The following is an 18,137-nucleotide window of genomic DNA, read 5'->3' on the forward strand; positions in this document are numbered from 1 at the left end:
AGACACTTGCACAAAGGTGATCCCTTTGTCTGAAATGATCTCCAAGGTTCCTTCCAACTCAGTTTATTCTCAGCGTACGTAAATCATGCCTTTGTGTTATGAACATTTCTAAGTTCCTTGACAGCATTCTGCTTTGTGTTACATGGAGTACTTGGCCTCCTTAGCATCAAACCTCCTTACAAATGAAAGAACACAATTCTGAGGCTTGAATTCAATCACTCCATTGAAATGTATTTCAGCACAATAAGTACATTTGGTGGCTGGGTCTAGCTTTATATAATCTCACCGAATTCTCCTGATGCACAATTACTATATAGTTCTTAGGCTGAAGTATGGACTGTACTTGTAACAAGTAAACCGGAGCTCGCTCCATTTGCGACGCTAGGGATCAAACAACCGAACTGCCACCTTTCTGATCGAACAAGCTCAGCGTCTTAGCCACTGAGCCACTGTGTCTCCCTACTTTCCCATTACTTTCAGGCAAAATAAGATTGAGCCACACATAGCCAAATATCCACCATGTGCCAAATTCAGACATCGTTCCATTAATTCAACTTTGTGAGAACAAACACAATTTCAGCATTCTCTTTCTGTAATGAAGAAGACGAACTGGTTGATTTCTGGTCGATGTTCTACCCAGAATCTACCTCCATGGGGTCTTGGGAGACAGTGATCGATGTCAAGCTGCAGAACATCTTCGGGCGATTAGATTATTGTCTCCAAGAATATTAATATTCACTAGCATGAAGGCAGTGAGTATTAATTTATACAACTGTAAATAAGGACTTTATATCAAAAAAGAGCTCCGTTTCTAACCAAATAGCATCAGGGCAATTAAGAAAACATATTAAGAACTGATGGAAAATGATATAGCCTATATTATGACTGCACTAAAATCTGGTTTAAATGCCTATAAATACAAATTAGTGGTGACATTAATTACTGAAGCAGAAATTAGAGGAAGCTATAATAGGTTAAATCAGGAACCCTCCGGAAAGAAAAGGGCGACCAAATTTCAGAAGACTTATGTAGGAGAAGGGCAAGCTGAGATGGAGGGGCAGAGTTAAGCGCGCTATCAGCTTAGAGTCATAGAGTTTACATACAATAAGTACTCCAAGTTCAAAACCTCCTGGATTCTGCCGACCCTTATCTGGTGCCAATTGAGCTTTTCCTAACCATTTACTAATGTTCAGGTGACAGAGCTCCACCTCATCTCTTGTTTAAAATCTTACTACGAAGTACATCCACCCATCTCCTTTGCCCAGATTCCTCTGGGTTGTAATGTAGTGAAGTTCAGATGCGTTTGGGGAAATGATGGAAAATTAAAGGTAAATGTTTTCCCTGTCGAGTCATTTCTGACTCTAAAAGGCATGGTGCTTATATCTGTTTCTTAACCAAGGAAGCTATTTGAAGATATTTCTGTGGTCATGTGGTCAGCATGACTATATGCCAAAGGCACATAGAACACTGTTACCTTCCTACTAAAGTGGTACCTATTTATCTAATCACATTTGCGTGCTAGGTGGACAGGAGCTGGGACAAGAAACTGGAACTCACTTCTATCTCCATTTTTTCTTCTTCTTCTTCTTCTTAGAATGTTGTGCATCTTAATGACCCATCCATAAGTTAGTTGAGACAACAACTTTGCCAAGTTTCATGTCAGCCTCTCTCTTGTTTGTCTCTCTCTCTCTCTCTCTCCTCTCTCTCTCTCTCTCTCTCTCTCTCGTCTCTCCTTGTCTGCCTCTCTGTTTCTGTCTGTCTGTCTCTCTTTTTGTCTGTCAGTCTCTCTCTATTTCTCTCTCTCTCCCATCTCTCTGTCATCTCTGCCTGCCTGCCTGCCTGCCTGCCTGCCTGCCTGCCTGCCTATCTATCTATCTATCTATCTATCTATCTATCTATCTATCTATCTATCTATCTATCATCTATCTCTATCATCTATCTATCATCTATCTATCTATCTATCTATCCTTCTTTCTTTCTATCTATCTCTGTCTCTCTTCTTCCTCTCTCTCTCTCTCTCTCTCTCTCAGTCTCTCTGTCTTTCTGTCTCTCTCTCTCTGTGTCACTTCCTGCCCTTCTCCCCCTTTCACATTCCTGGTAATGAAATGAAGAAGGCTGCCCGTGTGCTTATCTGTAATGAAATTGAATATCAGCCTTTATTAGAACAGATACACAAATAGACTTTGATCAGGTGCTTGCACACAAACAAATGAGATCAATTTTCACCTGCTCACAATGACATATGACTTTTGGAAAACTGGGAGGAATGATGACAATGCTATTTTGAAGGAAAGTGGTTAAATATCTGAGGCTGACAGATAAGAGTTATTTTGCCCTCAACCAGCCCTAGAGAAGAGGAAGGAATATTATAAGTGTTTGCTGGCCTTGAGTTCCTTCTAAATAATCAAGGTGGGGTAAAACTCTAAAAAAAATTTAAAAAAGAAATGCCACATCTGTATGCTTTTTTAAAAAAGAATATCTTGTTCTCAATTTCTCTCTCTCTCTCTCTCTCTCTCTCTCCCCTCTCTCTCTCTCTCAGCTCTCTCTCTCTCCTCTCTCTTCTCTCTCTCCTCTCTCTCTCTCCTCTCTCTCTCTCTCTCTCTCTCTCTCTTCTCTCTTCTCCTGGGAATCCAGACTACATTTCAGTACAATTACAATCGTCTCCTGTAAAATGCCACTCCCTTACTCAATTCCCATCTCAGCATTATTCCATATACAGTCCTTCCTTCCTTCCTTCCTTCCTTCCTTCCTTCCTTCCTTCCTTCCTTCCTTCCTTCCCTCCCTCCCTCCTCCCTCCCTCCCTCCCTCCCTCCCTCCCTCATTTCTTTGGGCATATTTATCATCTCCCTGGGTAAGAGCCAAGGTGGCGCAGTGGTTAAATGCAGCACTGCAGGCTACTGCTAGATCAGCAGTTCAGCGGTTCAAATCCCACCGGCTCAGGGTTGACTCAGCCTTCCATCCTTCCGAGGTGGGTAAAATGAGGACCCAGATTGTTGGGGGCAATATGCTGACTCTCTGTAAACCGCTTAGAGAGGCCTGAAAGCCCTATGAAGCGGTATAATCTACTGCTATTGCTATTGCTATAAGCTTCTCCCAAGACCTGTGAACCAGTGGAGTAAAAAGGCCAACAGAATCTTAAAATAAAACATAGCTTTGGAGTCTTAATGAAAACATAAATGCTCTAATAAATACTTTAATGCTATGTTCTATGAATGTTCCTTGCCAGATGGGAGAGAGTAACAATGAGAAATAGCCAGAATTGAAATAAAAGCTGGAAAAGGCAGGGTGTGCAGTCCTTATGAAAACTGGCAAAATGATAGTTATGGCATTACAGGATGCCTTCCACAGAAGAAGGAAAGGGGAGAGGGGGAGAGGGAAAGGGAGAAAGGAAGGGAAGGAGGAAAGGAAGGGAAGTGAAAGGAAAGGAACATAGAAGAAGGGAAGGAAAGGGAAGGGAAAAAGAAAGGAAAAGAAAGACAGGAAAGGTAAGGAAAGGAAATGAAGGGAAGGGAGAGAAAGGAAAGAAAGGAATGTAAAAAGGAAGGGAAAGGAAGGAAAGGAAAGAAGGAAGGGAAAGGAAAGGAAAGGAAGTTCTTCACCATTAAAGCAACTTATTTTTTCCTGAAGGTTTCCAGAACAAACGAATCTCGGTCATCCTCATCCCATAAGGATATTTAACGAAAGAGCTGCTTCTTTTTCCATCCTTTTCCCCCTTCACTGTGCCACTAAAATCAGCCTTGCAATTTCACATCTTGTCATTTTCCTTCTGTCCTTCCCCTCTGCATAGCATGTGTGCATGCGTGCGCACACAGAGAGGGACAGAAATGTTGAAACATCACACTTGGCGCTGCTGTCACTGCTTCTCAGCTTTATGTGCCACGGTGATAAAATTATTTCAACGTTCATCATAAGACACCATTCACATTCTAGCTGCTTTTTTTTTTCTAGTTAAGGCAGTCCCAGGAGAGTTTCATATTTCATTCGATTAGATCCTGTGCTGTGACTCCTGGGGAACATCCAACTTGCTTCCATGTTGAGATTCTTCTTTAACCCAGAATCAGATCGAAAAATGGATGGCCAAAAGAAGGGCTTATGGTTGGTGAGTTTCATTCAGAGGCATCCCCAGAAAAAAAATTCAGATGATGGCTGCAGCCATGTAATCTTACCTCCCTTTTTGCTACCTGAATTTGTGATTTGATAGGAAAGGGATGCGATAGCTCAGTGGCTAAGACGCTAAGCTTGTCAATCAGAAAGATCGGCAGTTCAGCGGTTCGAATCCCTAGCATTGCATGATGGAGTGAGCTCCCGTTACTTGTCACAGCTTCTGCCAACCTAGCAGTTTGAAAGCACATAAAAAATGCAAGTAGAAAAATAGGAACCACCTTTGGTGGGAAGGGAACAGCGTTCCATGCACCTTCGGCGTTTAGTCATGTTGGCCACATGACCACGGAGACGTCTTTTGCTGGCTCTTTGGCTTTGAAACGGAGATGAACACCGCCCCCTAGCGTTGGGAATGACTAACATATAGGTGCAAGGGGAACTTTTAACTACCAATGAAAGTCAAAACAAATTAAATCTGGAGTCTCCGATTGTTGAATTTGCCTTTTGCCTTTGAATCGGGTAAAAAAAACACCTTTATTTATATACGGCATGTGCAACTATCTGACAACCAGTGAATGGTTGCAAGTCTTCTCAAATTTATTCTGGAACATTAATTTAGTGCAACGTAGTCAACTGGTTCAACAACTCTGTTTAAAAACTCTATTGGAACTATTTTATTTTCCCTTTTTTTTTTTTTTCTTATAATTTAGTGTAAAATACAAATTGAATAGATTAATGAACAGTAGAAATACACCGAAGTGAGGAGTAGAGGGAAAGAAGAGGGAGGAGTCAAGAGGGTGAGAGGGGAATGTAAGGAGGGTGAGATGGAGGGAAGGGGAGAAAGGAATGTTTGAGGGGGAGGGGAAGTAGAAGAGGGGAATGCTGGAGGGGAGAAATGAAAGTTGGAGGGGGAGAAGAAAGGGTGTATGGAGGATTGAAGTGTTATGTTGGTTTTCCATGGTGGAATAGAAGATGAGTTGTGTTTATTGCTTTTTAATTGCACAGTATATAAGTGATTGTATAAAAAGGAAAAGGAAAATGAAATAAAAAACTCTATTGGAACCCATAACTCAATCAAACCACTTCCAGATTTATTCTTTGAATTATTATTCTCAGATGCCTAGTTACTTTGGCTAACACAACCCCGAATGCAAGAACTCTGAGGCATGAGGTCTCCTCAAAGAACATTGTGTTAGGGCATGTCATATTGGCACGATGCTGGTGAAAACCGGATCTAAAGTCCCACCATTTCCCCACCCCCACCCCCAATTAAAAGTAAAAGTTTGTAACTTCCCCAGAAGCATCGGTCACATCAGGGATGGTATTCACTGACCTTCCCTATTGGTTCACAAACTCCACACCACATCTGAACATGTGCTCCGCCTTCTGCACATGCGCTTTGCCTAAAAACGGGGGCCTAAATGGGATGACCTGGGACAGGTGGGTGGGGCCACCCAGGACTTCTGCTACTGATTTGGGTAAACAGGTCAGAACCGGCAGAATACCACCTCTGCATCACATGGTCCCAATCAGCACACATTCCAGACATGGGATGGCCTCAGTCTCTACCTGCAGACATGACCTTGGTTCTCAGGGGAAAGAATGTTGTTTTGGCTGTAGCTATCTCTACACCCACTTCCATATCCCTCATCATCCAGTCTGTGTCAGCCGTGACCATCTAGCTGGCTTCAGGATTGACTCCTTACTCAAATAATGCTGCCTAGACTTTCTTTTAAAACTGGTTGGTTTATTGAATGACTTGCTAGCGAACAGTTGCATCTCGGAAAAATGGGCTGATTGTACATCAAACCTATGGCTAGGTCTATGGATCTGCTTTGTATGCTTCCTGGGGTTTCTTTGCTGTTTATTTGTCTTCGATGCACCACAGGTGGTGTCATCTTTGAGGGTGTTAGGAATATAATCTAACGGTTGGGTTGGCAATATATAAATCATGTAACAATGTTGTACCTGTTTCTTTAAATGATACTGTAAAATTTTTAGTATTTAGTATTTAATTAGGATTTATAGGCCGCCCTTTTCCCTGAGGGGACTCAGGGCGGCTTACAATCATTAGGGAGGGGGTGCAATTCAAAATAAACAATATGTGAACAAAATAAAGTAATAAAAACACAACTTGCATTCAACATTCAACACTCGGGTGGGGCAAATTAGAGGCTTATCCCCAGGCCTGTTGGGATAGCCAGGTCTTGAGGGCATGTGATTGGTTGCTGTTTCCTCAATCAGCCATAAGAGGGAGCCAGAATGACTGTTAGTTCTCTGTTGGTTAGATGCTGGGCTGATCTGATCTGTTTTGGAAGCTGGCTGTTAGAAAGTGCCATGAGCTATTGTAAGTTTGCAACTGCTAGCAAACTTTGAATACTGAACTGATTATATGTTACTGGACATATAATGTTATTTGGATTATCCCTTAACTAAAAGACATTGATGACTGACTGTCTTATCCGTGTGTGACTTGGACTGTTTGATGGACTCTGATACCTCTATTTCCATGAAAGTAAAATTCCCTCTTCCAACAGGAAGCTTACCTAACAGAGGGGATGCTTCTATTACTCCACTTGTCTAGTTCCTGGCCACTTTCTTCTTCCAAGGATTGAGTCACCTTGCAGTTTCTTACTGTTATACACATGTGCTTCCATCAGCAAGCATTTCTTCCTCCGTCTTTGAGATTTACAACTGAAATTGATAAGAAGATTGCCATATTAAACTTCCAAAGAGGGAGGGGGGAGCTTTATTGTTTTAAGTTAGTTGTGTTGGCTTGTAAACCACCCAATAAATTTAATTTCTATAAATACAAAGTGTCGCGGTAAATCATGGTCTAGTGCATTAGAAAGCATTTGCTACATTTTTTTAAGGACAAAGATGATTAAAATCGAGTTAGCAGGATAAATCATGAGAGTGCCTAATGCACTATGCCAAGCATTAAGTGAAACTTTCTGCCCACAGAAGTGGTTTGAGAGAACGCCATCAATATTACTGGATTTTGCTTGGTAATTGCTAAGGGTTACAAAAAACTCTGAAGTTTCTTCTTTTCTTTAGACTAACCAGACCCCAAATCTGCAGCCGTTCTTCCTATGGTTATGTATAGTTACACGTTTGAAGATACTCGTTCACACATCTTGCTAAACCAGGATTTCTTTTATCTTTGTTATCATAAGTATCTGGTCTGCCTGTCCTTCTGAGTCATCAGAAATTAATTTCCACATCATTCTAAGTTGAAAAACAAGTCCCGTTATTGCCTAGCACTATGTTCGGGCAGTGGCTCAGTGACTAAAATGCTGAGCTTGTCGATCAGAAAGGTCGGCAGGTCAGCTGTTTGAATCCCTAGTGCCGCGTAACTGTGTGAGCTCCCGCTACTTGTTCAAGCTTCTGCCAACCTAGCAGTTCGAAAGCATGTAAACATGCAAGTAGAAAAATAGGGATCACTTTGGTGGTAAGATAACAGAGTTCCATGCACTTTCGGCATTTAGTCATGCCGGCCACATGACCCTGGAGACATCTTCGGACAGCGCTGGCTCTTTGACTTTGAAACAGAGATGAGCACCGCTCCCTAGAGTCAGGAACGACTAGCACATATGTACGAGGGGAACCTTTACCTTTAGCTTAAGTCCGAGCCAAGCTTTGCTGCAGTATTTTTGATTTAAGAAGTGATCTTCCCACCCTGAAAATATAAAGTTTCCTTTGCAACCCTGACTCAATGATGTTGCTTTTCACAGCTGAAGTTAGTACACTTATTTCAAGAGGAGAAAAAATCAATGCCTCCACTATTTTCTCCTATTTGAGAAATGCGTTCTTTCTTTCCTATTTTATTCTTGATAGCCATAAGCAACCTTGCCAACACCTTTATAAAAAAAACCCACCTTCACTAGTATTAAATATAATGTTAGCAGATCAGTGTCATGAAGGCCAAAAGGAGGTCATGCAGAAAGAAAATGTAGCTTTACATGGAGCTTCCTTGAAGCGGTAACACCTTTTCAAAAAGATTTGGCTGTGCGGGTCACACCAGAGACAAGCTGTATCCAGTGATTTCTCTCTCTTTCTTCTCTCTCTCTCTCTCCATTCAGAATATTACAATTTTATTTTAATTTAATATTGGAGAAAGAGAGAGAGGGGTGAAACCTGTAATTCTGTGATGCAGCATCTAGGGACAGAAGCATTAGCTCAATTATTAAATATAGAAAGAAAATGAAATAACTATTAAGAGTCTCCCCGTGTCTTTTAGTACTTTTAGTGACAACAAATATATTGAGGTTGGTTTATGACTTTAGTAACCTCCAATAGCTTTCCAGTTCTGCAATTATAAAGACTGCAGTATTATTACCGTGTTTCCCTGAAAATAAGACAGGGTCTTATTTTCTTTTGACCCCTGAAATAAACACTTGGCCTTATTTGCGGGGAGGTCTTATTATTTTGAGGTGCAGGAGGCAGCAAGCGTGCTCACCTCATGGCTGCTGCTGTGTTCCAACATTTTTGGGGGAGGGCTTATTTTAGCGCATGCGGTCAAAAGCCTGATTGGGTTTATTATCCAGGGAGGTCTTATTTTGGGGAAAATTTGGTATACTTTAATTATGCTTTCTGCCAGCCTAAGGAGCGGGTAAGCTTCACTTACAACACCCTTGGATTAAAGATGTCATTGTTTCAGAGAAACTATTTACTTTAAACCATAGGTGTAACCTGATACTGCTGAACCTTACTATTAACTGGTGAATTTTTGCTAGTCGTTCCTGACTCTAGGGGGTGGTGCTCAACTCCATTTCAAAAGCTGAAGTGCCAGTGCTGTCTAAAGACATCTCCATGGTCATGTGACCGGCATGAATAAATCCTCCCTCCCTTCTCTACTTCCTTCCTTCCTCTTTTCCCTTCCTTCTTCCCTTACCTCTCCCCTCCTCCTCTCTCCTCTTCCCCTTCCTACCCTCTCTCCTTTTTTCCTTCTCCCTTCCATCTTCCTCTCCTCCTCACTATCTTCCTTCCCTCCTCTTCTCATCCCCTCTTCTCTCTTCCTTTCTCACCTCTCTCCTTTCTCTACTTTCTTCTTTCTCTCTTCCTTCCTTCTTCCCTTACCTCTCCCCTACTTCTCTACCTTTCCCCCTTCTTACCTTCTCTCCTCTCTCCTTCCCCCTTCCATCTTCCTCTCTCACCTTCTCTCTTCCTTCTTTTTCTATTGCTGAAGGTGTCTCTTCCAGGTCTTAATTTCTATTTTCTTGGAATGTATTTCTGCAAACCCAAAAATCTTTATATATCCTTTCTTGTTTAAAAAAAAAAGAAAAGAATATTTTCTTTTTTGATCAGACAAAGACAGACAACAAATAACACATAGAACCCTCTTCAATCACGTACAGCATGTCATTTGGTTGTAAAGTTTTTGTGCATCACTTCCATAGTCCTCACTTTCAAATGTATGTAAGATGACAAATTATCAACTCATTTCAAACAAATTCTCTTATTGTCATCCAGTATATTATATTAAAATTATTATAATTATTAAACATTCATTTGACTATAAATTGCTTTTACATCCTTTTGTATGAAATATCCTAAATTTGAGGTAAAACTATATAATAGCATTCCATTCAATAACATTTCATCTTTCTAACATATTCTAAATAAAAAATAATTCTATTTAATAACAAATACTTTTGAGTCTCATAGATCTCATTTGCAGTCTGTATAAAATTTCATATCCTCAAACTAATACCAATATATGTACTGTTATCATTCTTACTCATTTATATGGCTATATATAATACTAAATTTAACTAAGTTTGACTTAATTTTTATTAAACTTTCACTACATCAACCTGTATCTTTCCAGTAGTAGTGCAGTTTTATATCTCGTGTCATTTGTGGAATTAATATTCTGGTTGTTTTCTTAGTGGGTCTTTTATGGATTTCTTTTCACAGCTTGTTGCTCATTATGTATCTTATGGGCACTCAAAAACCTCCATCTGTTCCATTCATCAACATATCTTTGGTTATCACTGATGTTTCAGTCAAGATTTTTCTCCTTACTTCCATCAAATTCTCTTTTTCTTCTTCTTCTGCACTTTGAGATCTGAGGTAAAGTTCCAGTCCACCTATCTCCCCTTTCCATAGTCCACTCTTACTGTTTCCAACCACGCTCAGTATGCTGTCAAGTATCCAAAATTTTCTTATCTCTTTGTTTCTTTTTTCTTTCAATTTTTGCAACTCTGTCCTCAACTTTCTTCTTTTGATAAATATTCTCAATTTTTCCATCTCTTTTTGTTGTTCTTTGTTCTGTGTCATGCATTCTCATCTCAATTTTCTCTGTTATTACTAATATTTTTTGAATTTTAAACATAATCATTTGCAATATTAATGTTCCTTTTTCATCTTTGTGCCATCCTTCCAACTTGTAATGCCTGGAATGCTGCCACTACAGCATTCCAGGCTTTTATTGTATTCCAAACAAGTTCATTATAATCTTTCAAGTCAAAATTTTGCCTTCACAGTAGAAACTCTGAAAGAGCAGCTGTATAAACAAACCATGCTCTTTCCACTATCACTCTCAATAAACAAACCAAAAAGCTTTGAAGTGTAGCTCCAATGATCAAAGAAAGGAAAGAAATAAACCCAAGCCCCCATCCCTAAAGTGGCAGTATTTTTCTCTCTCTGCTATTATAGCCCTTTTAAATAGCAGACTTACGGAAAAAAATTCTTAATAATTTAAAAAAAAACAATCCAATCAAATGTTGTAGAAAAACAAGAAAATTTTAATCCACAAGTATATATAGAAAAAATAAAAAATAAAAAGTAGAAGAAAAACTAAGCTTTCCAATTTAAAAAATAGGAAATATTTGCAGAACTTCCATTCATAAAAAGATATTTTTTTAAAAAAAGGATAACATACTAAGTTTAATGTCGCTTAATTTTGCCACTTGTTTTCTTTTGTCTTCAATTTTAATTTAGTTTTAATTTTCTTTGGGTAGTCTCTTTTCTAATAATAAAATTTCCTCACCAATCCACACACTATTCTCTTCCATTTTCTTTCCGTTCTGGAACTGTCCCAACTTCAGCAGCTTCGGGGCTGGGTTTCTGTCATCAGGAAAAAGAGTTTCTCCTGGATCAATCAGAGACTTTGCTGTGTCCCTGAGATCAGCAGGATGTACTCTTCTCTATCCCTGTCTCTTTGGGTCAGTTTAGATCCAAAAGGACTGCCCAATGGCAGAAATATCAACTGTGATCTTGGCGCTCCAAGATCGTACGTCGTATCATCGTGACGTTATCTCTCAACTATCTACTTGCATTTTTTACATGCTTTCGAACTGCTAGGTTGGCAGAAGCTGGGACAAGTAATGGGAGCTCATTCTGTTACGCGGCATTAGGGATTTGAACCACCAAACTGTCGACCTTTCTGATCGACAAGCTCAGCGTCTTAGCCACTGAGCCACTGTGTCCCTTTCATTCTACTGGTATTGTCTGCCAATAACTGCTCCTCTGAGTTCTCATACGGTCACCCACTCATGTGCTGGTAACTTGTCACCTTTCCTTCTGTTGGCCTCTTCTTCTATTGCCTTTAATATTTTCAAGCATTTTCTTTCACTTTTGTCCTCTTATTATGTTCCCCCAAATTTGCAAGCTTTGGCTTCTTCAACCAATTTCGTTGTATTTAAGTACAATGACAATAAAGATTATACTTAGACTTAGACTTCATTACAGGTAGTTCTTATTTAGCCACCGTAATTGGGACCAGCACCTTGTCATTAAGTGAGGTGGTCACCATTGTGCTTATGATCTTAATTCACCTCTCCTTTACTTGCCAGGCCTGCAAAATTGCAAAAGTAAGGATTGGTTCATAAAGTTACTTTTTCAGCAGCGTAACTGCAAAAGGTCGCTAGATAAGGCAGTCATTAAACAAGGACTCCAATGAACTCCCTGCTGTTATTCTTTAAGTCTTCTTTATCCATTCTAAAATATTAATGTCTTTTCATTTGGCCCTGGTGTTGAGCATGAATAGAATTATGTAAATCAACGGTCCCACCTTAATTTACGGTTAGGAAATTTCCGCTGGGAAATATTAGAAAGATTTTCACCCAGTAATACCAGCAAAGATATCCCTGCTTATTTGATTTCATGCCATAAAGTTTGTCTGGGGTTTTTAAAGGCTTAATAGGTGAAAGAGGCTACCTGTAGTTACCATTACAAGCTTTCAAAAGCTGACAGAATGGAGATGAGATGGAGAAAGCTCTCTGTCAGTGAATTAGTTAAAAAAAAAAAATACTTGGAAATGTCTTTTTCGATCACTCCTGAAAGACTCACTCAAGAGGTCTTTATTTTTCTCTGCTAACCCAAGGATCCCGGTTTATAATTTGCCTCTTGCCACACAATAATTCCATGATGAAGTCCTGAATAGAATTCAGGTGCTTGGCTTCACATTGAGCTCTTGCCTTCAAACCACTGGGTGAGTGCAAGCAAAGAGAGAGAGGTGAAGCATGCACGATATTGACGAGCCAATCAATAAAATATTCATGGGGGCTGCCATTGAAAACCTAGCACACGCTGTTTTTATTTCTCGAAAAAACCTGAAAACGCTCTCTCTCTTTTTTCCCCCCATAAAGCAAAACGCACTTTACATGGTCATTTCCTACAGTTCCGTTTGCAAAGACTCTACGCTTCTATGAATACGTCTTAAAACCTTTTTCTTTTCTTTTTTAAAGAAAGATGAGATAGAAAATATCAGGATCAATTGTTCTTGCCTTCTCCTCCTCTTTTTTTTTTTTTGGAACTTTGATTCAGAGACAAGTTAGCCCAGGCGGTGAGCATTTTGCCAAATGCACAAAAACTGGTTCGCAAAAGCCGCGGAATTACCACCCTTGTTTTCGCTAATTATATCTCCTGCTTATCCTCAAATGTCAAAACATTACCCGGCAAACCAACAACGTTGCCAGGTCTTTCAATAATAAATTGCTTCCATTGACTTTGGTTCTGTAGCAAGCAAATTAGTAAAGCCGGCAAGCATTTTATTTATTTTGCACCTGAAGGTAATTATTGACTGGTTGGCTACTCAACCTCTGTGGCTGAAACACAGCGATACTTCTAAAAGTTACTTCCCAGTGTTACAAACAACTCGTTTACCAACTTCAGAGTTTGTTCTTCCAAATATCCTTCTGCCAACATTTTACCACAGTCTCATGCAACTAATCTCTAGATTGGGGAGTTTCATTACGTAAGAATTGCATTGTTTTTTCCCCATACACATAAGAGCCAGGAGCTGCTCAAACATGGGAGAGTATAACAAGATGTTCATGTTTTGTTGATGCAGTTAAGGTGACGGTGAATCCTATCCACCTTAGGCAGGGTTCATTGTGGCCTCTTGGCTACCGGCCCCTCCAGAGGAGGAGGAGGAGGAGGCGCGGGAATCAGGATCAGCATCAAGGCAACCTGAGAGCTCTGAGGAGGAAGAGATAATGGAGCTGTAAGAGTGAGAGACAGAGGTGGGGCCTGGGCTGTCCATCAGCCCTCAGATGGAGAATCAACAGCCTGCAGGTCTGGAGGTGGCTGATGAAGAAGAGGAGGAACAGCTGGGTCCAGTGCCTGACACGTGGTATGCACAGAAGGCAGGAGGAGAGGAGAGCAGTGGAAATATGTAGGCTAATCTCTGGGACAGAAGAGCCACCGCTGCTAGTGAGCCTCTCCCTAGATGTGGGAATAAAAGGCAGGAGGTGGAGATGAGTAGATGTAGCAGACAGCTATTCATCTCCCTGCCAGACAGACGTGTTGGGCTGCTATGAGAGAGACACTTTTTCCTGAGGCTGCTGGCACTTCCAATAAAGGAATCATGAGTTAACTACAGAGGGTTAGTCTGTTTGGGAAGTTGGGTCAGAACCAGAGGTGGGTTCCTACCAGTTCGCACCTATTCGGTAGAAACGGTCCATCAAATCTACCTAACCGGTTAGAAGAGGTTCCCACCAGTGGACCCGGAAAGCAGGCCACACCTACAGAAGAGGTTCCAAAAAATTTTGAAATCCACCACTGTCCTTGGATATGATTATTCTACACTATCATGCTCATATTTATAAACTCAGTGCCTCTGTGAAAGGTAAGGATGACTACTTGCGTTTGTGGTACAATCAGAACATTGTGTGTGTTGAAGTTGTTTTAACGCAACCAAAGATGCCTTTTAAAGAACAAGTTTACATCCTATTCTTATGGCATGCCAGTGCTGTGTGTGAGGTAATTAAGGTGGTATGACAGTGTTGTCGGCATCTTCATATCCGGTCACATGGGTGGCAAGCCACTCCCATCTGGTCACAGTGGGCAGCAAGCCACTCCCATCTGGTCACATGGAGCAAGCCACTCCCACAAAGGAGGCCAACACCCACAGAGTAGGTTCGAACAATTTTTGAAACCCACCATTGGTCAGAACACTTAGCTGGACCAACAAAACATGAGCATTATATTCTCCCATTTTCGAGCAGGTACTGGCTTTTTATGTATATGAAAAAATATTACTATTTTCTAGGGAAGACAAAACATTTTCCACACCTCTGATTCTGGGTATTCTATACCTATTACCCCACCCTGTTCCCAACAGGTATCTTGGTGAGAAATAAGGAACTGGTCTTTCTGCTTTTCTTTTTCAGAAATTCCTTTGCAATTTTGTCACTGAAAATGTTGGAAAAGGGCACTCAAGCTTTCGACTTTCCAAAATGGTTAAAATCCAGAGAGGAATGAGATGGAGTTGTAATCATACTGTAGTACTTGACCACGGTCCTGTGCCCAAGGGCAGGGTCAAATGCATCATCAGTCTGGAGTTACTAGGCTCCTTCAGAGACCTAAATCCAGCATGGGTAGAAAATTATATTGTTGTTGTTAGTTGCAAAGTCATGTCTGACCCATCGTGATCCCATAGACAATGTTCCTCCAGGCCTTCCTGTTCTCTACCATCCCCCAGAGTCATACCGGCTGCTTCAGTGACTTCATTCAGCCACTTCATTATCTGTCGTCCCCTTCTTCTTTTGCCCTCAATCTTTCCCAGCATCAGGGCTCTTTTCCAGTGAGTCCTTCCTTCTCATTAGGTGGCCAAAGGATTTGAGTTTCATCTTCAGAATCTGGCCTTCTAAAGAGCAGTCAAGGTTGATCTTCTCTAGGACTGACGGTTGGATCACCTTGCAGTCCAAGGGACTCGCAGGAGTCTTCTCCAGCACCATAGTTCAAAGGCCACAATTCTTTGGCGCTCAAAGAATTGAGAAAATTCTATGGCTACCATTAAAAATGGCATGTACTCATCCTGTAACAGGACATATCTGGTTAGTCCTACTGAACAAGTTACTAATTGTATTCCAAGCCAGGAAAGGTCTGCTATCTCTTCTTTCTATCCCCCTCTCCCTCCCCTCCTCCCTTTCCATTTGATTCTTGCCAATTACCTGGATGAGTCCTGCAGCATCCTTGGCAAGATTTCAGAAGTGGTTTTCCACTGCTTGCTTCAAGGGGACAAGAGAGAGAGGGAGGGATCGGTCCAAGGTCACCCAGCCAGCTTCGTGCCCAAGGCCACAGACTGGCCTAAGGCCTTAACCACCAAATCGGTTTTGATTTCATTCGTAACCATCCCGAATCTCTCAGCCATTGCTCGCAATAAGAAATTCCGTCTTAAAAGCAATTCAGCTTTTTAGGAGCTAGCCTTAATTAAAGGTATCCCTCAAGACAGACAGTTATATTTCCAGAGTTTATAGGTTTCAAATGCCAAGAGCATTCTTAATCTAAGAATAAGAAGCAGAAAAGTAGAAGAGACATAACTTGTGGCAAAAATTAAAGCCCAACTGGATATGATGTGATTTATTTTTCTGTCTATCATAGGCACAGCGATGCATACTATAAGATGAGAAAAGTAAGAGCAACACATATTAAAAAAATAACTTTGGGGAGCATCATCCTCATAAGAAAATATTAAAGTACAATTTCTTAATAATTTCAATCTCGGTGGAAGAAATGTTGCTGATCAGGTTATCAGGTGTTTGTGCGAAGGTACAGAGCAATAGCAATTAGATTTATATACTGCCCCATAGTCCTTTAAAGCTCTCTCTGGGCAGTTTACAATGTCAGCCTATTGCCCCCAACAATCTGGGTCCTCATTTTAGCGACCTCTGAAGGATGGAAGGCTCAGTCAACCTTGAACCCGTCAGGATCAAACTGCAGCCTAAGCAAGACTTAGCCTGCAATGTTATGTTCTAACCACTTTGCCACCATAGCTCTTCTGACTGGGTTAAACGCCCAGTTCTTTTCACAGCCAGGTATATCAATTATGAAAACAAGGGATGCATTTTAGAGATCTTTCAAAGCTGGAAGCAAATAACAGTTGGGGAGGAGGCCTGAATAAGCATTCAGCTGCTACCAAAAAAAATGTATTTTATTTGCATCTCCTGAACAAATGCTTAAAATGCGATTTTCAGAATTTAGCAATGCAATTTGCAACTCAACACACACAATAACAATCACCACCACCTGTTGTGGCCTGCCAGAAGCCAGTGGAGCTCCTAGCAGACTCAGACAGTGAGGAGAGATCGCACAGGGTGGGCCTTCTCCGGGTGCCGTCAGCCAGACAATGTCGGCTGGCAATCACCCGGGGGAGGGCCTTCTCTGTAGCCGCTCCAACCCTCTGGAATAAACTGCCCCAGAGATCCGGACCCTACCCACTCTCATGACCTTCCGAAAGGCTATTAAGACCTGGCTATTCCGGCAGGCCCCGGGCTGTTGAACTCATGATTGAGTTCCAGCCCCGATTAGACTGGGTGTATGTTGTGGTCTTTTTAATCTATGTTTCTGTGTTTTTAACTTCTATGTTTAAATACATTGTTGTAAGCCACCCAGAGTCCTTCGGGATTGGGCAGCCTATAAATTCATTAAACATCAACATCAACATCAAACATCAGGAGGTTGGGGAGGAACATGGGCCAGTGCTGGAGCCTGGGGAAGACCTCTGGCAAATTCCCCCTCATCAGAGGCAAAGATGGGGCCCGGACCATCCGACAGTTATCAGCTGCCTTCAGAGTCAGAGATCAGTGGGGCAGAAGAACAGCTGGAGCTTCTTCCCGATGTGTGCAATGCACAGAGTTGCCAGGAGAAGGGAACAGCTGAGGAACAAGGGCGATTCAGGAGTAAAGTCACAGGTGGACGGTGAATGGCCCCTCCCATAGGGAATAAAGAGGAGCAAAAGTGGAGGGGAGTTTGCAGGAGGTGATTAGTTCAATTCACTATGGTGAAGATCTGTTCCTCACTTCTTGCCAAGTAATTGCTGCTACAGCGTGGCATTCGGAAGATATCGACCTGGCAGCTCTCCAAGCCTGAGAAAAGTCTGTAGTCGTGAAATCGCATGAAAGACTGTTGCCGGGACTTTGCTGGAGCGGAATTCCCTTTGACTCAAATAATGGAGGTTTTATTGGGATGAGGAGTCTGCTTTATGCTCTTGGGAAACATAGGTCAGAACACCATCAATGAAGCAAATGGCAGTATATGGAAGATGTGTGTTATTGGGAAGCATGGGGGAAAGGAAGTGAGGGTTGATCGCACAGTGTGCGGTTGCCATCGTGGTCTGTTGTGGGTGGGGTGGGGGGATTCCCTCCTCCTGCAGAACTTCTTGATAACATCTTTGCTCTGGAGAGTATTTGAAATTGGATACATCAAAGTGGACAAATGTATCTATCCCTAGTGGATAGGTTGAACTTTGTAGAAGAGATAAAGGTCCTCGTGGCTTTAAATTTTACAAATTTCAAGCTTAATCAGTTTCTCTCCCATGACAGCACAGCACATATCAAGAATATGAGTTACTAGACACAAAGGTCACTTCCAAATAGGAGTGTAGAACCAGCTCGGTATTTGCTGTTGAGTTTGTCCAAGTTCCAACCATCAGCTCTCTCTAGGATCTCTGAGTCAATTACTGCTAGTTCGGTAAGTCACTGATTGATCCATTGCTTATGTCCTGTCAAATTGTTTTGACTCCTAGCAACCAACTTTGATAGATCTTCCCCATGAGAGTCTAGCCGTAAGATGTTGTTTCAAGTCTT

This window comes from Thamnophis elegans, chromosome 14 (genome assembly GCF_009769535.1).
Source record: "Thamnophis elegans isolate rThaEle1 chromosome 14, rThaEle1.pri, whole genome shotgun sequence".
NCBI lineage: Eukaryota > Metazoa > Chordata > Lepidosauria > Squamata > Colubridae > Thamnophis > Thamnophis elegans.